Raw genomic sequence first — 15,911 nt, 5'->3', positions numbered from 1 at the left:
AGGAAAGAAATATTTAATAAACAAATTATTTTTTGAACATTTTTTTATGATTTTCCATAATCATACTATTTTCTAGTTATATTGCAAGAGACATTTTATGAACAAATGCAGTAATCATCAGGCATTTTTCGACAGAATTTTTTTTTTCGATGCACATTTTTTTAAATTCGGAACTTTATGATATTTGCAGCAAAATTCATAATTTTTTATTAATCTGATTATCTTTTAAACAAATGCATTATTCGGGCATTTATCGACAGAAAAATTCGGTTTCTTCAATGCCAGTCTTTTCAGATGGGAAGTTAATAAAAGTTTCAGCAACATTCATAATAAGTTGATAAATTTTATTATTTCTTTAAACAAATTAGACAAACAAATGCATTAATCAGGCATTTGTTTACAGAAAAATTCGTTTTTTCTATATCTCCAGTTTTAATTAGGATGTCGAAAAAAATAAATTTTCCATCGACAGATGCTCGAATAATGCAGTTGTTTATTAAATTTCTTTTTAAAAATATATAAAATTTGTCAATCCATTATGTATTTTGCTGAATTCATCACGAACTTCCCAATTAAACCGACTAAAATCGAAAAAAACTACTTTTTCCGTCCACAGATGCCCGAATAATGCATTTGTTTATTAACTTTGTTTTTAAAAATCATAAAATGTGTCAACTCATCATGAATGTTGCAGAATTTATTATAAAGATCCCAATTAAAAGTCTGATACTGAAACAAAAAAGAATGGTTCCGTCGATAGTTTTAAAAAAATTTTAAAATTAATACAAAAATTATGAATTTTGCTGATATTGTCATGAAGTTCCCAACTGAAAAGACTGCCAGTGAAAAAACCGAATTTTTCTCTCCATAAGCGCCCAAATAATGCATTTTTTATTAGATTTGCTTACAAAATCATAAGATTAATCAACAAATTATGAATTTTAGTAAAATTATCATAAATTTACAAATTGAAAAAAATGACATAGAAAAAAACGAATATTTCTGTGGAAAAATGCCTGATTACTGCATTTGTACATTAAATTTGGTTATAATATAAAGAATTATTATCAGAAAAGGCATTTTTTACATAATATTGTTTCAATTCCAATTTCTTGCAACATAACTTGAAAAAATGTGTGTATTTTATGCAACATAAGCGCTTTCAACCATTATCCTGTTATTGACGAGCATCGGGAACGTCACACGGAGAAAAATGGATGGTCAAAGTTGTATGGTCAAAATTTAGAGAGCCAGAAAGTCTTTCTACATGGTCGAACGGTCCTTCCAATTTTTTTTTACATGGTTAAAAAGACTCTTATTTTATCGCCAGTCTGATTTTTATAAGAACATCAGGCTCACCATCAGGGATAACTAAGGTATCCTTTTCGGCATGGTGAATCCGCACATATTGTTTTCACTCATTTCGACCATCCACGAAGGAGCAGATAGGCCATTGCATATGGTCAATTCCTTGATTTTTGCGCGTCAATCATGCGCGTGAAATATTAAAGGGTATCGCTAGTTTGCTAGCATATAGAATTCGTAGAACTCTTGGTGCTTTCTGTTAAAAAAATGTTTTTACTCAAGATTTCCGTATAAAGTGAGTGCATTTATTGAGGATTAATGGAAAATATCTTATTCTGTAAGCACCTGTTTTTAATACGTAATTGTGATGTTAATATTTTCCATATGTTATGTGAGATTTAAGACATTTAATTCTAATCTTTTTGAGGTTAATGTTAGTTCGAAGTAGATTATAATTATTTCAGTATCATTGTTAATTCTCGGATTAATCGATTTAGGATGAGCTTGAATTGTATTTATTAATTTAAAACTAAATCTTTATTTTTCAGTTCTGATATTCACTCTTGAAATTCATTGAAGGACACATGGCAGGAGCAAGGTCGTACTCGTGTTCCCATATGCAGAGAATGGAGAGCTGGAATTGCAGTGAAAACACAATATATTTATAGGTAATTAGTCATTATTCAATCATTATTTTTTATACCAGTTTTATTACCCGCTCCATTCCTGAACTGCTTAATTCAAAATTTATGTAGTTTGTCGAAAATTGATCTTTTTTGGTAGAAAAGTAATTTTCTCCATTACAAATTCAACTATTTGGTTAAAAATGTATGTATTTTCTTGAAATTTTATTTTTCAAGTCAAAAGCTAAACGTTTTAAGTTAAAATTTAACTATTTTATTGAAAACTCACTTTTAGTTGAAACTTCATAATATCGGGTTAAAAATGACACTATTTTGTATAGAAAATTTGTCTTGGAAATTCAACTGTTTTGTAGAAAATTGAACACCTTTATTAAAATTTCCCTTTTTTGGGGTAAAAAAATAATCTAAATATAACTATTTGGACAATTTGATTGGAAAGTCAACTATGTTGTAAAAAATTCAACTTTTTTGTAAAAGCGTAGTTTTTTTTATTAAAAATATTTTTTTTTAATAAAAAATTATATTTTCCAAATAAAAATGTACCTATTTCGTATTTATTTAAAAAATCAAAAATTTGTTTCGCAAAACAACTATATAATAGAAAATGCAACTTTTTGTAGAAGATACGTCTTTTTATTAAAAATAATGCATTCAAATGAAAAATTAGTATTAAAAAATAAAACTTGAAGAGTTTCATTTTGACCTAAACATTTATTTTTTAATTTATAAATTAAACTATGTGGGTAAAGGTGTATGTAATTTGTTGGAAAAACTTTTTTTTTTATACAAAATTGATCCTATAAACTTACAAGTTAACTATTTGGTTAAACATTATTGTATTCTGGGTAGGAAATGGTCCTTCTTTGTTGATGGTTCTTTTTGATTGAGAATCTTGTTAAAAATACTTTTTTTTTCTTGAAGCTTCATCTCCTTGGTGGAAAATGTAACTATTTGGATTAAAATTCGTTTCATGTTTGATTGGAAATTAATCTTTTAAACTGGCAATTATACATTTCCATTTTTTGAAAAAAAATTGATGTTTTTTACTTGAAATTTCAAATTTTTTATTGAGAATTTATGCGTTTCATTTTTAATTAATCTTTAATGTGAAAATTCTACTGTTTTGTAGAAAATTAATCTTCTTGGCCAGATAATTTTTTGTTTGCTTGTTAAATATTTAAAAGCTTTGTTGCAAATCTATTTTTTTTTGTTAAAATTATTCTTTATTTAATCAAAAAATTTAACAATTCCATGTTTGGTTCTAACTGTATGCTGTGTATTCAAAAAGTTACAAATTTTTATTTCTTGATAGAATCTTTGATACTCTTTGTTGAAAAATTCATATTCTTGGTTGAAAATTGTTTTTTTTTTAATATAATTTTTTAAATAGATTTTTTGTCTGAAAATTCAAGTATATGTACCATTTTCTGTTGAAACTGTATCCTGTATACTGTATAAGTTAAAAATTGTACTGTTGTGTAGAAAGTTCATGTATTTTGTTAAAAACTACTCTTTTTGGGTAAAAAGGAAACCTAAAAATGAAAGAACAGAAGTACTTTTTGTTGCGGTTTTTTTTTCAAGCAGATACAGTTGAATGTTATGGCATTGAAACGAAACAAGATTAAATAGAGTTGTAACATGTAACATTTACTCTAAAATCGCTGTAAAGATGATATTTTTTTCTTTCTGTGCATCTCCTTTGTTAAAAGTTGAACTTTTTGGTCCAAAGTTCAACTATTTTGTAGAAAATTTATCTTTTGGGGTAGAAATTTCTTCTTCTTTGTTGATAGTTTCACTTTTTGGTTGGAAATCTTGTGTTAAATTGATAATTTTTTGAAAATAATCTTTTTTGTCGAAGATTGATCTTTTTTTCTGAAAAATCCACTTTTTTCAAAACATTTGACTTTCTACCTTAAAAACTTTTATTTTATTTAAATAAGAAAATGATTTAATGGTTTTTATGCTAATTTATTATTTACATTGTTCTAGGGAATATTTATGGGGCGGCTCAAAAAGAAGGAAAGCAGCTGGCAAGAGACTTTTTTAATTTTAACAATCGCAGTTGCAGTATTGAACTTAATCCTGCATTAATATTACTTTTTAGATTAAAGTTGATTATATCGTACCAGTAATATCATATAAGTTCTATTTAATAAAATAAACTATGCATTTATATCTCAAGTATTTATCGAATTTTAACTCTTTCATAATTAATTTATAATTTGTCTTATTACAGTTATATTGTATACTTTATTAATTTATAATTTATGTAAGATTTTTAAATACTATGGTGAATATCTTATACTCTGTATCTGAATTCGTATGCAGTTATACTAATTGAATAGTGCGATGACTTTTATTAATTCATGAATAGATTTCAATCTATACCAATCATCAGTAAAAAAACTACTAATTCGTAGAAAAGGCGTTAACATTAGATTCATAAATAATTATTTTTTATTATATACATTTTTAACGATTTTTATACGCATTAGTAACTTTTTGATTAATGATTATTATCGGAATGCCTACTCTAAATCAATTGATAAAGGACTTCCCACTATTTACATAGTAGAACCTCATGCCAGTTCAGACATAGAGCATCAAAAGTTTGTTTTAAAATAATTCAAAAATATATATTTGACTATCATCAATAGTCCTTTTCACCATCTCAGATTTTCGAATCGATTCTTTGCGATAACCAAATTTTCCTTGCTCAATATCTATATTGACACTTTGAAATAATCAAGTCGACCTTTAAAAATGATCGAATCGCCCAACCGAGATAACTACGTGAAATATCTAAGATAATCGAATCGACCATTAAAAACGACCCAGTCGAATGTCTGATAAAATCAAATCGACCATCCGAGATTTCCAAACCGACGCTTCACAATGATCGCGTCAGCCAGCTTGAAATGACCGAGACGACGATCTGTGGAAATCAAGTCGACTTTCTGAGATTGTCGATTTGGGCCTCTTGTTTTTACTTTATAGAGATAGTCGCTTTAGCCATATTCAAGAGCTGCACCCTGCAATATTGTCTGTTTGCACGTTTATATTGCTAAACAGACCTTACATTTTTCTGCAACTAGAAAAAAGGCCATTCTTTCGTCATATTTGTTAATCTATAAAAAAAATTGAAAACCTAATTCAAAAATGAGGCTGGAAAACTCTCTAAGATATCTTATTATCTTTTTTCCCCATTTTTTTGTCGAAATAGGTAAAGATCTGTGGGCTGTACGTTATTCTGAACCAAACCAGTCATTTTTCTTCCCAATGTTCTGTTTTTTGTTTGAATCATAAAAAATTGCATTAAGAAAATTAAAAAGAAGTAAATGTTTTGAAAACCCAGACACAAGACGAATAGGAAAATTAAAAAACATAAGTTGTGATGAGAATGTGCCCACGCAGCGAGCTGACTTTTTATTGTTAATATCGTGTTTCACGATTAAAACACAAAATACAGATGCTATCGAAAAGTTATCCATAATAAATTTGTAGATCTTTTTGAAAAGCACAATTTTTGAACCGTCCTCTTTTCACCCATTTTATCATTTTAACCGCAAAATGTAATTTTTTATTTTTCATTCTTTTTTTATTCTGTCAAAATTTGAATTTTCAATTTTTTAAGAAAAATCAAAAAGGTGTTTGAACAATCTTGAAAGGAATTGGAAAAGGAACGTTTTTCTTCTCTTGACTCTTTTTCATATCATGCGTTATTTGACTTAAAATGTTGATTTTCGTGTGTTTTTTGAAATTTTGTAAATGCTACATATAACTGTGCTAAATTTTGGTTATTAGGATAAATTGTTCGTTTGATTATATCCGTGCAGACAATTTTTGAATTTTGAAAAAAGTGGCCTCAAAAATTTTCAAAATGTTAAAGGCCAATTCAATCTGTCAATTCTTTCGAAAGTTATCGTGCTAACAAAATTAAAATCTACAGGCACACGCACGCACACAGGCAGACAGACACATTCGTAAAAACCTATTTTTTGGATCCATTGGGCCTCAAAACGTGGACATTTGACAAAAACGGGGGGGGGGGGGGGGCAAATTTTACACAAATCTAATACCTTCTCTTAATGAGAATGTAAAAAAGTTTGAACCTTCAAAAAATGTCGAGGTTCAGAAAAAGATGAAATAATTTTCAGTGAAGTTCCTACCCAAATAAAGTACCTAAACGTACTTTATTGTACTCTAATGCATTTTCCAAAGTTTCATCTTGATATTATTATTTACAAAAAAAGTTTTTAGGTTCAAAAAAATGTTCAGTGAACTGATTAAGTGAGGTCCGTAATATAGGTATTTGGCTCTGTCACAAGTCCTTAATATTATTCTCAATCCGGTCGGTATGCAGGTTTCTTGTAGTCGTGCAGTGGGGGGCAAAGGTAGGGGTCCAGTGTAGGGCAAAGCCGACGAAATGCAGCTTGTTAAAAATAATTAAATTACTAAATCATTGTTTTTTTCATGTGAATCAATTCAAGATCTTATTAACTTTAAAAAAATCATTGACTGTTTGCTTCGTGCAAATTGCGATATTTGAATTCAGTTTTATATATGGGATATCAAGTTCCAAAAACCAGCGTGGTGCTGTTTTTTCAGGAGATCGTCCTCAATTTTCCTTAGCACATGCTACCCGATTTGTACCTCTGAGCATCACTGAAGAACCCTGAATATAAAAATATCAAATTTTAAACAAAAATATAATAATTAAGTTTTTAGTTTATGAAAGTTAATATTCAATAAAAAAAATGAACTTTTGTACAGGTTATTTAAAATTTTAATTAAAACAGATGAAATTGACACCAAATATTAAGCGTTTTAACAAAAAGATGAAATTTCAATCACAAAGATTAATTTTATATTAAATTTTTTTAAAAACAAATAATAGAATTTCCAACTAAATTAAATTTCAATGCAAGAACCATATTATAAAAAGTATTAAAAATAAAATAGAATTAACTTAAAATCAGGCAGGTTCTACACATTATTTAGCAGAATCAAATAGTAGAAGTTTGATAAAAAAGATGAATTTTCAATCACAAAGATTAATTTTCTATTAAAGAAATTTTTTAAAATAAATAACAGAATTTTGAAGAAATTGTTGATGTAAGTTGTTGGCTTTAGGGTCAGGTGAATTGAAACTAATTAAGTTATTTCAAACGTTTCAGTACACACTGGTGGCCTTCATCAGAGAGGTTTATTAAATCTGTGAAAAGTACGCAATATTTTGTACCTACGCAGTTTTACAATTGGAAACATTATTTTTTTATAAATATCTTAGTTGTGAACTAATAAAAAATTAATTACTTATTTTTAAATTTAAATTTTGTTTAATTTTATTAAGAACTATTGATAAATATTGCAGTAATCTCAAAACACTACTATATTTTAAAGAATTACAATTGATGAGAAAACAATACCATTGTAGGCGACGAGGCTTTATCATCAATTTTTTATTTAATGAAACAATTTTCAATCGAAAAAGTTGTTTACAAATTATTTTTTCAGTTACGTATATGTAATTATATTAAATTTTTTATTATTTCATTCCTTTTTTGTTATTTTTCAGATAATCTCTTTTTACGAAATTTATTATTATGAATTGTAAGAAACCTTATACAGATATAAATTGTTTCCAACTGAATTAATTTCCAATCCAAGAACAATATTATAAAAAGTATTTAGAATAAGATAGAATTCACTTAAAATCAAGCAGGTTCTATACATTCTTTAGCATAATCTCTCAGCGATCAATTTTTTTTGAGTCAATTATGCAAGACGTTTTTTCCCATATAAGACAATAAAAAAATCGAATTTGGACATTTATGTTAAAAATAATTAAAAAAAAGATTAATTTTTACCCATAAAATTAATTCTTTACAAAAGACGATTAGTTTTCAACCAACAATGACATAATGAAAATTTTCCTTAAAGGCATTCATTTTCGATAAATAAAAAAAATCAAGAAAATAGTTGCACCCACAATAAACAAGATAATACTTTAACAAAGAAAATTAATTTTGTACCAAAAAGACGAATTTTGAACTAAAAAAATTTTCTATTATAAATAGACTTTTTCATCCTAAAATTTTGCAGTTAAATTTTTAATAAAATAGTTGAATCCTCAATCAAAAAGATCAATTTTCAAACAAATATTGGAGTTTTCAACTAAAAAAGATAAGTTTTTAGTTTAAAATATGAATATACATAGAACCAGAAATAGGAATATTCCTTTTTAGTTAAAAGAATTAATATTTAACAACAAATAATTAAAATTTCAACAAATTAGTTGAAATTTATTAAAATAGATAAATTTGATAATACATAGTTGAAGTTTCAAACAAACAGATGAATTTTCAACCAAGAAGATTACTTTTATATAAAAAAGACGCTGTTTCAAACAAATGATTGATTTTTCAACACAAAAATATCAATTTGTAATTCAAAATTGCAATGTTTCACCGGAAGTGGGATAGTTAAATTTTTAGTTAAAGAATTTAATTTAAAAAAAGGAATGAGCTATTTAATAGTTTTGTTTTTAATCACAAAGATAAATTTTCAACCAAGAAGACTAATTTCCTACAAAAAACACGAATTTTCATCGAAATATGTGCATTTTCAAACAAATGGTTGAATTTTCAGCTAGAAAAGATCAATTTTTAATTTCAAATATCAATTCTCTACCAAAAATGATATAATTCAATTTTTTCCCTTTTAGTTGAGAATTCAACTATTTTTTTTTGAAAATTTGCCTTTTTGGGTTGAAAACTGAACAACTTTGTAGATATTTTTCTTTTTTCTTTGTTCTTTCTAGAGCTTTGCACTCGATAATATATGCATAAATGCATATATACATCCACAACTGTAATTTGGTAGTGGTGAATTTTTTTTTGTTAAAGCTTCTTTGTTGAGGACTCAACTATTTTGTTTAAAATTCGTCTTTTTTGTTTGCATTCGACTACTTGGTTAAATGTTAAACTAATGAAGTAAAAATGGATCTTTTTGGGTTGAAGATTCATCATTTTAGTTGAAAATTTAATTCTTTTGTTGAAAATTCTGTTTTTCTTTGGTCGAAAATTAATCTTTTTCGTTCAACCTTTCTCTAGTCGATAGAAAATGTAATATTTGATATTTCAACGAATGCAGATGCTGCCAAGAGATGCGTTGTAAAAATAAGGAAACGAATTTTCAATCATAAATATTAATTTTCTATAAGAGATTCGAAAAAAAAGAATTTTTGAAAAAATTGTAAATTTTTTAACCAAAGAGATGAATTTTGAACAAAAATGATGAATTTTTCAACTAGAAAGACGAATTAAAAACAAATAACGCATTGTCAATTAGGAAATAAAAAATTTGTCCCACTGCTTAAACTTTTAAGTCAAAAGACTATTTTTCTGTAAAACAGTCATGACATCTTTACCCTCCATCTACTACCAGAATCTATATTTTTTACAAATGTACACCTTCACCCCACATGATAAGTTTTCAAGTATTTATTTGTTGAAAGTGTGATTTTTAATGCAAAATTTCATTAATTTTAATGTAATTTGAAATATAATAATTATTAGTTCAATTTTAAACTAAATATTTATGTTTTTCATAAACTTTAATGTGAAAAGTCCAGGGGAAAGTGAGAGAGTTAACTAAGCCCGATATTCGACAATTAGTAGAAATTTGCGTTCAATAATCTAAAATTTTTCCAACTTTGTAAGGATTTATCTACTCTTGTAATCAAAATTCGTACAGTAATCATATATTGCCCTATTCATTACAAAGTATAGTGTAATTATTTTGTATAAATCGGAATAATGAAACAGTTATTATTAAAAATTTTATGACATTGAACGCATGAACTAATATTGGGGAGACTTAACCAAGATTTTCAGGAATGAGTTTACCAAGTGGCAACAAGCTTATTACACGTGTTTTTATACCTATAAGGTCATTGATTATTATAATGCGCGTTCAAAAATTTTGCTAAATTGATTTATAAAAATGTTGGTGTAAAAATGCAAAGTTCATTATTTATAGAATATGATTATCATCAACGTGAGTTACAAAATTGTAATAAATGCTATTCATAAATATTAGGTGTAAATTAGTTTTTGGATAAAGTTCCGAATAGGTGAACGTGATCATTTCCTTCAAACTGCGTATACCTATGTATTTTGACGCGCTGATTACGAAAATGATAGTGAAAATTGACGACTAGGCGATTTTCATATTGAAATCGCGGAAAAACCATAAAAATGTGTTTTTTTGCGTTTATCACAGCCAATATGCAAAATTTCGGAAAATGCTTCTAATAAAAGTTGTAGATCTTACAGAAATACATATTTTTTGTAAAATACATTTTTTTGTACGAGTGATAGTTTTCGAGAAAATTAGTGATATCTCGATTTTTATGAAAAAAACCATAAAAATCATGCTATTTTCGTTTTCGAGTGTTAACCGTCCCCCAGTGTCAGCAACCCGTCTTATACGCGTAATTGAACCCGTTTCTACATTATTTCTGTGATCAGTGACAGGGGTGCCTTCCCGCCCCCACGACGCATGGGAAAAGGGGCAGGGTTGTGACCTTACATTATTTCTGTGACCAGTCACAGGAGTGCCTTCCCGCCCCCCATGACACGTGGGAAAAGGGGCAGGGGTGTGACCTTACATTATTTCTGTGACTAGTCACAGGGGTGCCTTCCCGCCCCCATTACGCGTGGGAAAAGGGGCAGTGGTGTGACCTAAGTCTGCGAATTTTTGTGGCGGCGACGCGTAAAGAAAATAGTTGCTGGTCCGTTTAAAGAATCAATTACTAACATAAAAGCATATTACCCTGGCCACTAAATATACTCAGCAGACTATTATAAAAAAAACAAAAATCTTGGAAACTATCACTCGTAGAAAAAAATGTGTGTTTTTGTACGATCTCCAACTTTTATTGAAAATATTTTGTGAGATTTTGCATATTGGCTGAGATAAACGCAAAAAACCATATTTTTAATGGTTTTTTTCGCAATTTCACCATGAAAATCGCCGAGTCGCCAATTTTCACTATCATTTTCGTAATCAGCGCGTCAAAATACATAAGTATACGCAGTGTGAAGGAAATCGGCACGCTCACCTATTCGGAACTGCACCCTTAATTTTTAATAAAAAAAATTTCATTTGGAATAAAATAGTTCAATTTCATTTTCTACCAAAAAATCTAAAATTCGTTGAAATCCTATTGTAAAAGATTAATTACAGTTTCAGATAAAGAACTCATCCCTTAGTGTCTTCTATTATTTTATAGTAATATTTTGTAACATTCATTAAATATGTACAACATGGAAAAGATAGGCTTTTGATTGATTCTTTTGCATAAAAAGACAAATAGGTAGGTGCGCGCAAGACTGCTAGTGTAAAAATAATAAAAGTCACATTGTCACTTTTTATTAAGTATGCTATCTGTTTAAAATAAATAGTTAGGCTTAGATCTGAATGTAGGTGTAGACAATAATTAATACCAACTTGGTTAAAACAATATTTAATCAAACAAAACAATTATACAATACAATAGTAAATCTTGCCACTAAAGCCATCACTCGAGTACTGACTCTGTTCATTCCCCCCTTATCACCCCCTTCCCTAACGTTGGGACTTAAACCCCCTTACGAACTATCGATCTATCGGCTATATGTATATTTAATCTTAAATATATTGAAAGTGGAAATAAAAATTGCCACAAGTATAAACTTTATGTAATGGGTTTTGGCCAGATAAAATTCAATAATTAAAGATGTTATCAGCGTATAATGGAGGTATCGATGCCTTCGTATTCAACTTGACGCAGCCAACAAATTTTTCTTTTCAAACTTTTTCATTCGAAATTTAGTACTCAAGATAAACAATAAATAAATAATTATTATTTATAATAAATTAATAATTAATAAATTACCAGAAATTATCATTTGGCCCTTTATGATAAAGATGCATAAAATTTGTCTGGTGTATCCTCAAAAAATAAGCGATGATTATAAGCAATGCATTTTATATAAAAAATCAATACCTTTGTTTTTGTTTAATAACAAATTGATTCTGAACGAAAACCACGTTTCGCCTATTTCAAACAGCGGGACGGCCATCGAAAAAATATTAGTTGAAATAACTTATCGCGAAAAAGTTTGTCACTAGAAATTTGAGAAAGTTTTTCTGAAAATTTGAAGAAAATCGGTCAAAAATGGTATAAATGGCGACAAGTTGAAGTCAACACACTCTGCCACTAGAGCGTTTTCTTGTACTTTGCCACTGCTGGCGCGATAAGCTAAGTACTGCAGCGGCAGCGTGTATTGACTTAAACTCGCTACCATTTCCACATTTTTTGATCGATTTTCTTCAAATTTTCAGAAAAACCTTCTAAAAGTTTAGTAAATAACTTTCTCGTGATCATTTATTTCAATTAACTTTCTTTAGACGACCGTCCCGCTGTCAAAGTTGGCGAAACGTGATTTTCGTTTGGAATAAATTTGTTATTGGAAAGCAATAAACATATCACTTTTGTAAAAAAAAGTGCGTTGATTATAGTAATCACCGATATATGGAGAATACACTATACAAATTGTAAGTATTTTTATCAAAAAACGGCCTAATAATCGCGAGTTGTGTTTTATAAAACATCGATTTTTAATCGTAAAATTTTCTAAGTTTCTATTGTTTATCTTGAATAAAAGTTGCCGTATAAAAAAATTTGCTGCAAAAATTTGTCGGCCACATCAACGGCAGTGCAATTGCTTTACGTGTCGGCCACTTTTTTATCGGTAGATTTTCCCAAATGGGCAGTACTTCTACGCGGTTTCGAGAGCTTTTCGTGTTATTGCATCCGTGACGTCAATTTAGTAGTGCTCTTCGGTCATTTGTCCTGACCAACTGTTTTAAATTCAACTATATTTGTACTTTTGTACATTTTTTCAAATCATTAAGCTTGCAATATTAAGCAGAATAAGCAATATGAGTATTAGATGTAAGATATAAGTATTAGATGATCTTGAAGTTTGAAACCTAATAAATGTCTATTGTGAGAAAGTATATTGTTAGCACTCAGGCGGGAACAAAAAAGTGGAGCGGACTATAATGAGTTAGTTCCCACACACCGTCAACCCCAAAATCAGCGCTATAGAAGAGTTTCACTGTATAATTTATGTCTCTAAAGGTTTCATTTATTTTACACAACTTTATAAAGTTCTTTTAATCAAGTACTTTTAAAATATCATTTGAAGGGAAATTGAAGAATTACTTTCAAGAACTTATAGTGTTATATATAATTAAATATCCAAACTCCGTAAGGTGCTGTCGCCTAGACTATGTTATCGTATAATCTACGGATGCCGTTTAATGTTGTACAGACAGCCTGCTCGTGAACATTCTAATAAATACAAGTAAAAGTACTTTATGTTTAATTATTCAACCTATAAACTAAAGTACACTTTACATTGTGCAGTCGTCGTTGACATAAGAATTAAAAAAAAACCTGAAAAGTTAAAGAAGGGTTACTGAACAGAAAAATAAGGAAAAAACGTTAGTGGATGCCAAGCAGTCATCACCTCGCTAAACATCTTCAAATAAAAATGATAGAGAACGCAAATAAAACAGGACCACAAACCGCCTAATCCTGAAACATAAGAGGGACTAGGTGCACCTTATGTTTTTAAGCTCGCTGAATCCGAATCCGGTGTCTGTTTGACGCCATCAGGTCAGCATTAAGGGCAGTTCAAGGTCAAACTTACTAAATTCACCGCTAGCCAAATAAATTCGGGTTACTTCAGGTTTAAGTGGTCGCTGATGTCGGTTTGACGCCATCAGGTCACTATCAAGGTCAATACAAGGTGAAACCTACAAAATTAATCGCTCACCAACTAAATCAGTGTACCTTTAGGCTAAAGTGGTCGCTGAATGCGAATCCGGTGTCCGTTTGACAACGAAATGTCAGTATCCAGGTCAGTCCAAGGTCAACCCTACAAAATTCATTGCTGATCAACTAAATCAGGACACCTTTAGTTTTAAATGGTAGCTGAAATCTAACCCGGTGTCGGTTTGATGCCATCAGGTCAGTTCTAGGTCAAACCCACAAAATCCATCGCTAACCAACTAAATAAGGGTACTTTTAGTTTTAAGCGGATATCTTGAGATAAAGGTTAAAAGACGCTTTCATTCAGTTGAAGTTATTTTAGCGTTATCCATTCTGAACCACGTGGAGGTAGCACTTCTTTCAGAACTTACCCGTTACAGAAACGGGCACGCCAACGTCAGGTTTATGTGATGTTTAAAATATGATCCTACATATAAATAAAAATTTGATGCTTGTTTAAAACGACTTTTATGTAAAGAATGCGTCTTTTTTTACTCAAATGATCTTCGAATACTCTTTCGTTTATGAACGGTCTTCATATCCCTTTTTAGGCATCAGCAATAGTCAGACATCATATGAGTATCCCATACATCTTGATATCTATGCTCCATGTCTTTAAAGTCCTGATTTCCTTGCTCTTCATTCATATCACCTTAATTTTCAAGGAACGAATCGATATTAGAATCCATAAAATGGATCTTTAAATTCCTCAAACACCCTAACTTTTCAAAATTTTCAATCATTTTAGCAACTATTTCTTTGTAGCTAGTGTGTTTATAATTTCCCAAAAAGCTGGAGCAAGCTTGCCTAAAGCTTTGCCATGCTTCTCTTTTATCACTATTCATTCTTCGCCCAAATTCATTCTCCTTTAGCAGAGCTCTAATTTGCGGAACGTCAAATACTCCCTTTTTTATTTTAGCATCGCAAAGTTTAGGAAACTTCTCATAAACATACTTATAAGCATTACTTTCTGTGTTTCTCATTGCCTTAACAACTTGTTTCACTAAGCCGAGTTTTATATGAAATGATGATAACAGCACTGTTGTTTTGTAAATCCACTCAGTAGTCGCAGCATTATTGTTATGATTTTTAAATCTCCACAGAGCTGCCATTTGTGGCTATTGTAATTCAATTTATTCAGAAGAAACTGAAGAGTCTCGTATTATTCGCCGAGTGTAACAGAGTGTGCAACTGGCAGAGGTGCATATTTATTACCATTATGCAACAAAACACCTTTTAAACTTCTTGTAGACGAATCTATGAATAGTCGCCACTCTTTACTCACGGTAAAAGATAATCTTAGTGTTAGGTGCTAAACCATTTTTTTCATTAAGTCTTGATGCTAGGAGTTCTGCATTTTCCTTAGAAAGGCCTAGATCTCGAATTAGATCGCTTAGTTCTTCTTGGTTAAAGTATCCTTTTTTTAATTTCACTATCCGATGCGTATTTTTTCTCTAGATCATTTTCTCTACCTTCTTGATGTTTCTGACTCTTCTATACCCTTTGCATTGTTTATATTGTCCTGATTGTTGCATTGATTTGTTTCCATAGAACTATCTCTTTCAATGTTGCTGGTATATACTGGGTACGTAACTGAATTAATAACAGGGTAAATCAACGTATGTAAATTCTTTGAATTAAAGTCTTCAGTCCTGCATAAGTAAAAGTAACAATCCGTTTCATGTCTTGAAGGTTCACGCCAAATCATAGGTAGATAGATACGAATTTTTTGCACATTTTTTTACAGCATCTGTGAAAGACCTTCTATTTTCGGGTATAATGTGTCTACCACATACGACACAAAATGTGTCTCGACTATCACAACGTGGCATGGTAAAGGAGACAAGGTGGTTTAAAGGGATATTTCCCAAAAATGAAACTGATTGAAATTTAGACCGGATACAATCTTCCCAAATATTAAATTCTTACTGCGGAAAATAAATTTCTACGATGAATTCTGTATAAAAATTTACTAGCCTGTTTAATATTAATATCACTAAAGGTTACTCAAAATCTATATGACATTCAACCCACCAAATCCGAGATGTGACAAATATGTCATGACCGTCTGC

Source organism: Belonocnema kinseyi, chromosome 9 (genome assembly GCF_010883055.1).
Source record: "Belonocnema kinseyi isolate 2016_QV_RU_SX_M_011 chromosome 9, B_treatae_v1, whole genome shotgun sequence".
Lineage (NCBI taxonomy): Eukaryota > Metazoa > Arthropoda > Insecta > Hymenoptera > Cynipidae > Belonocnema > Belonocnema kinseyi.
Note: the sequence above shows the minus strand (reverse complement) of the source record.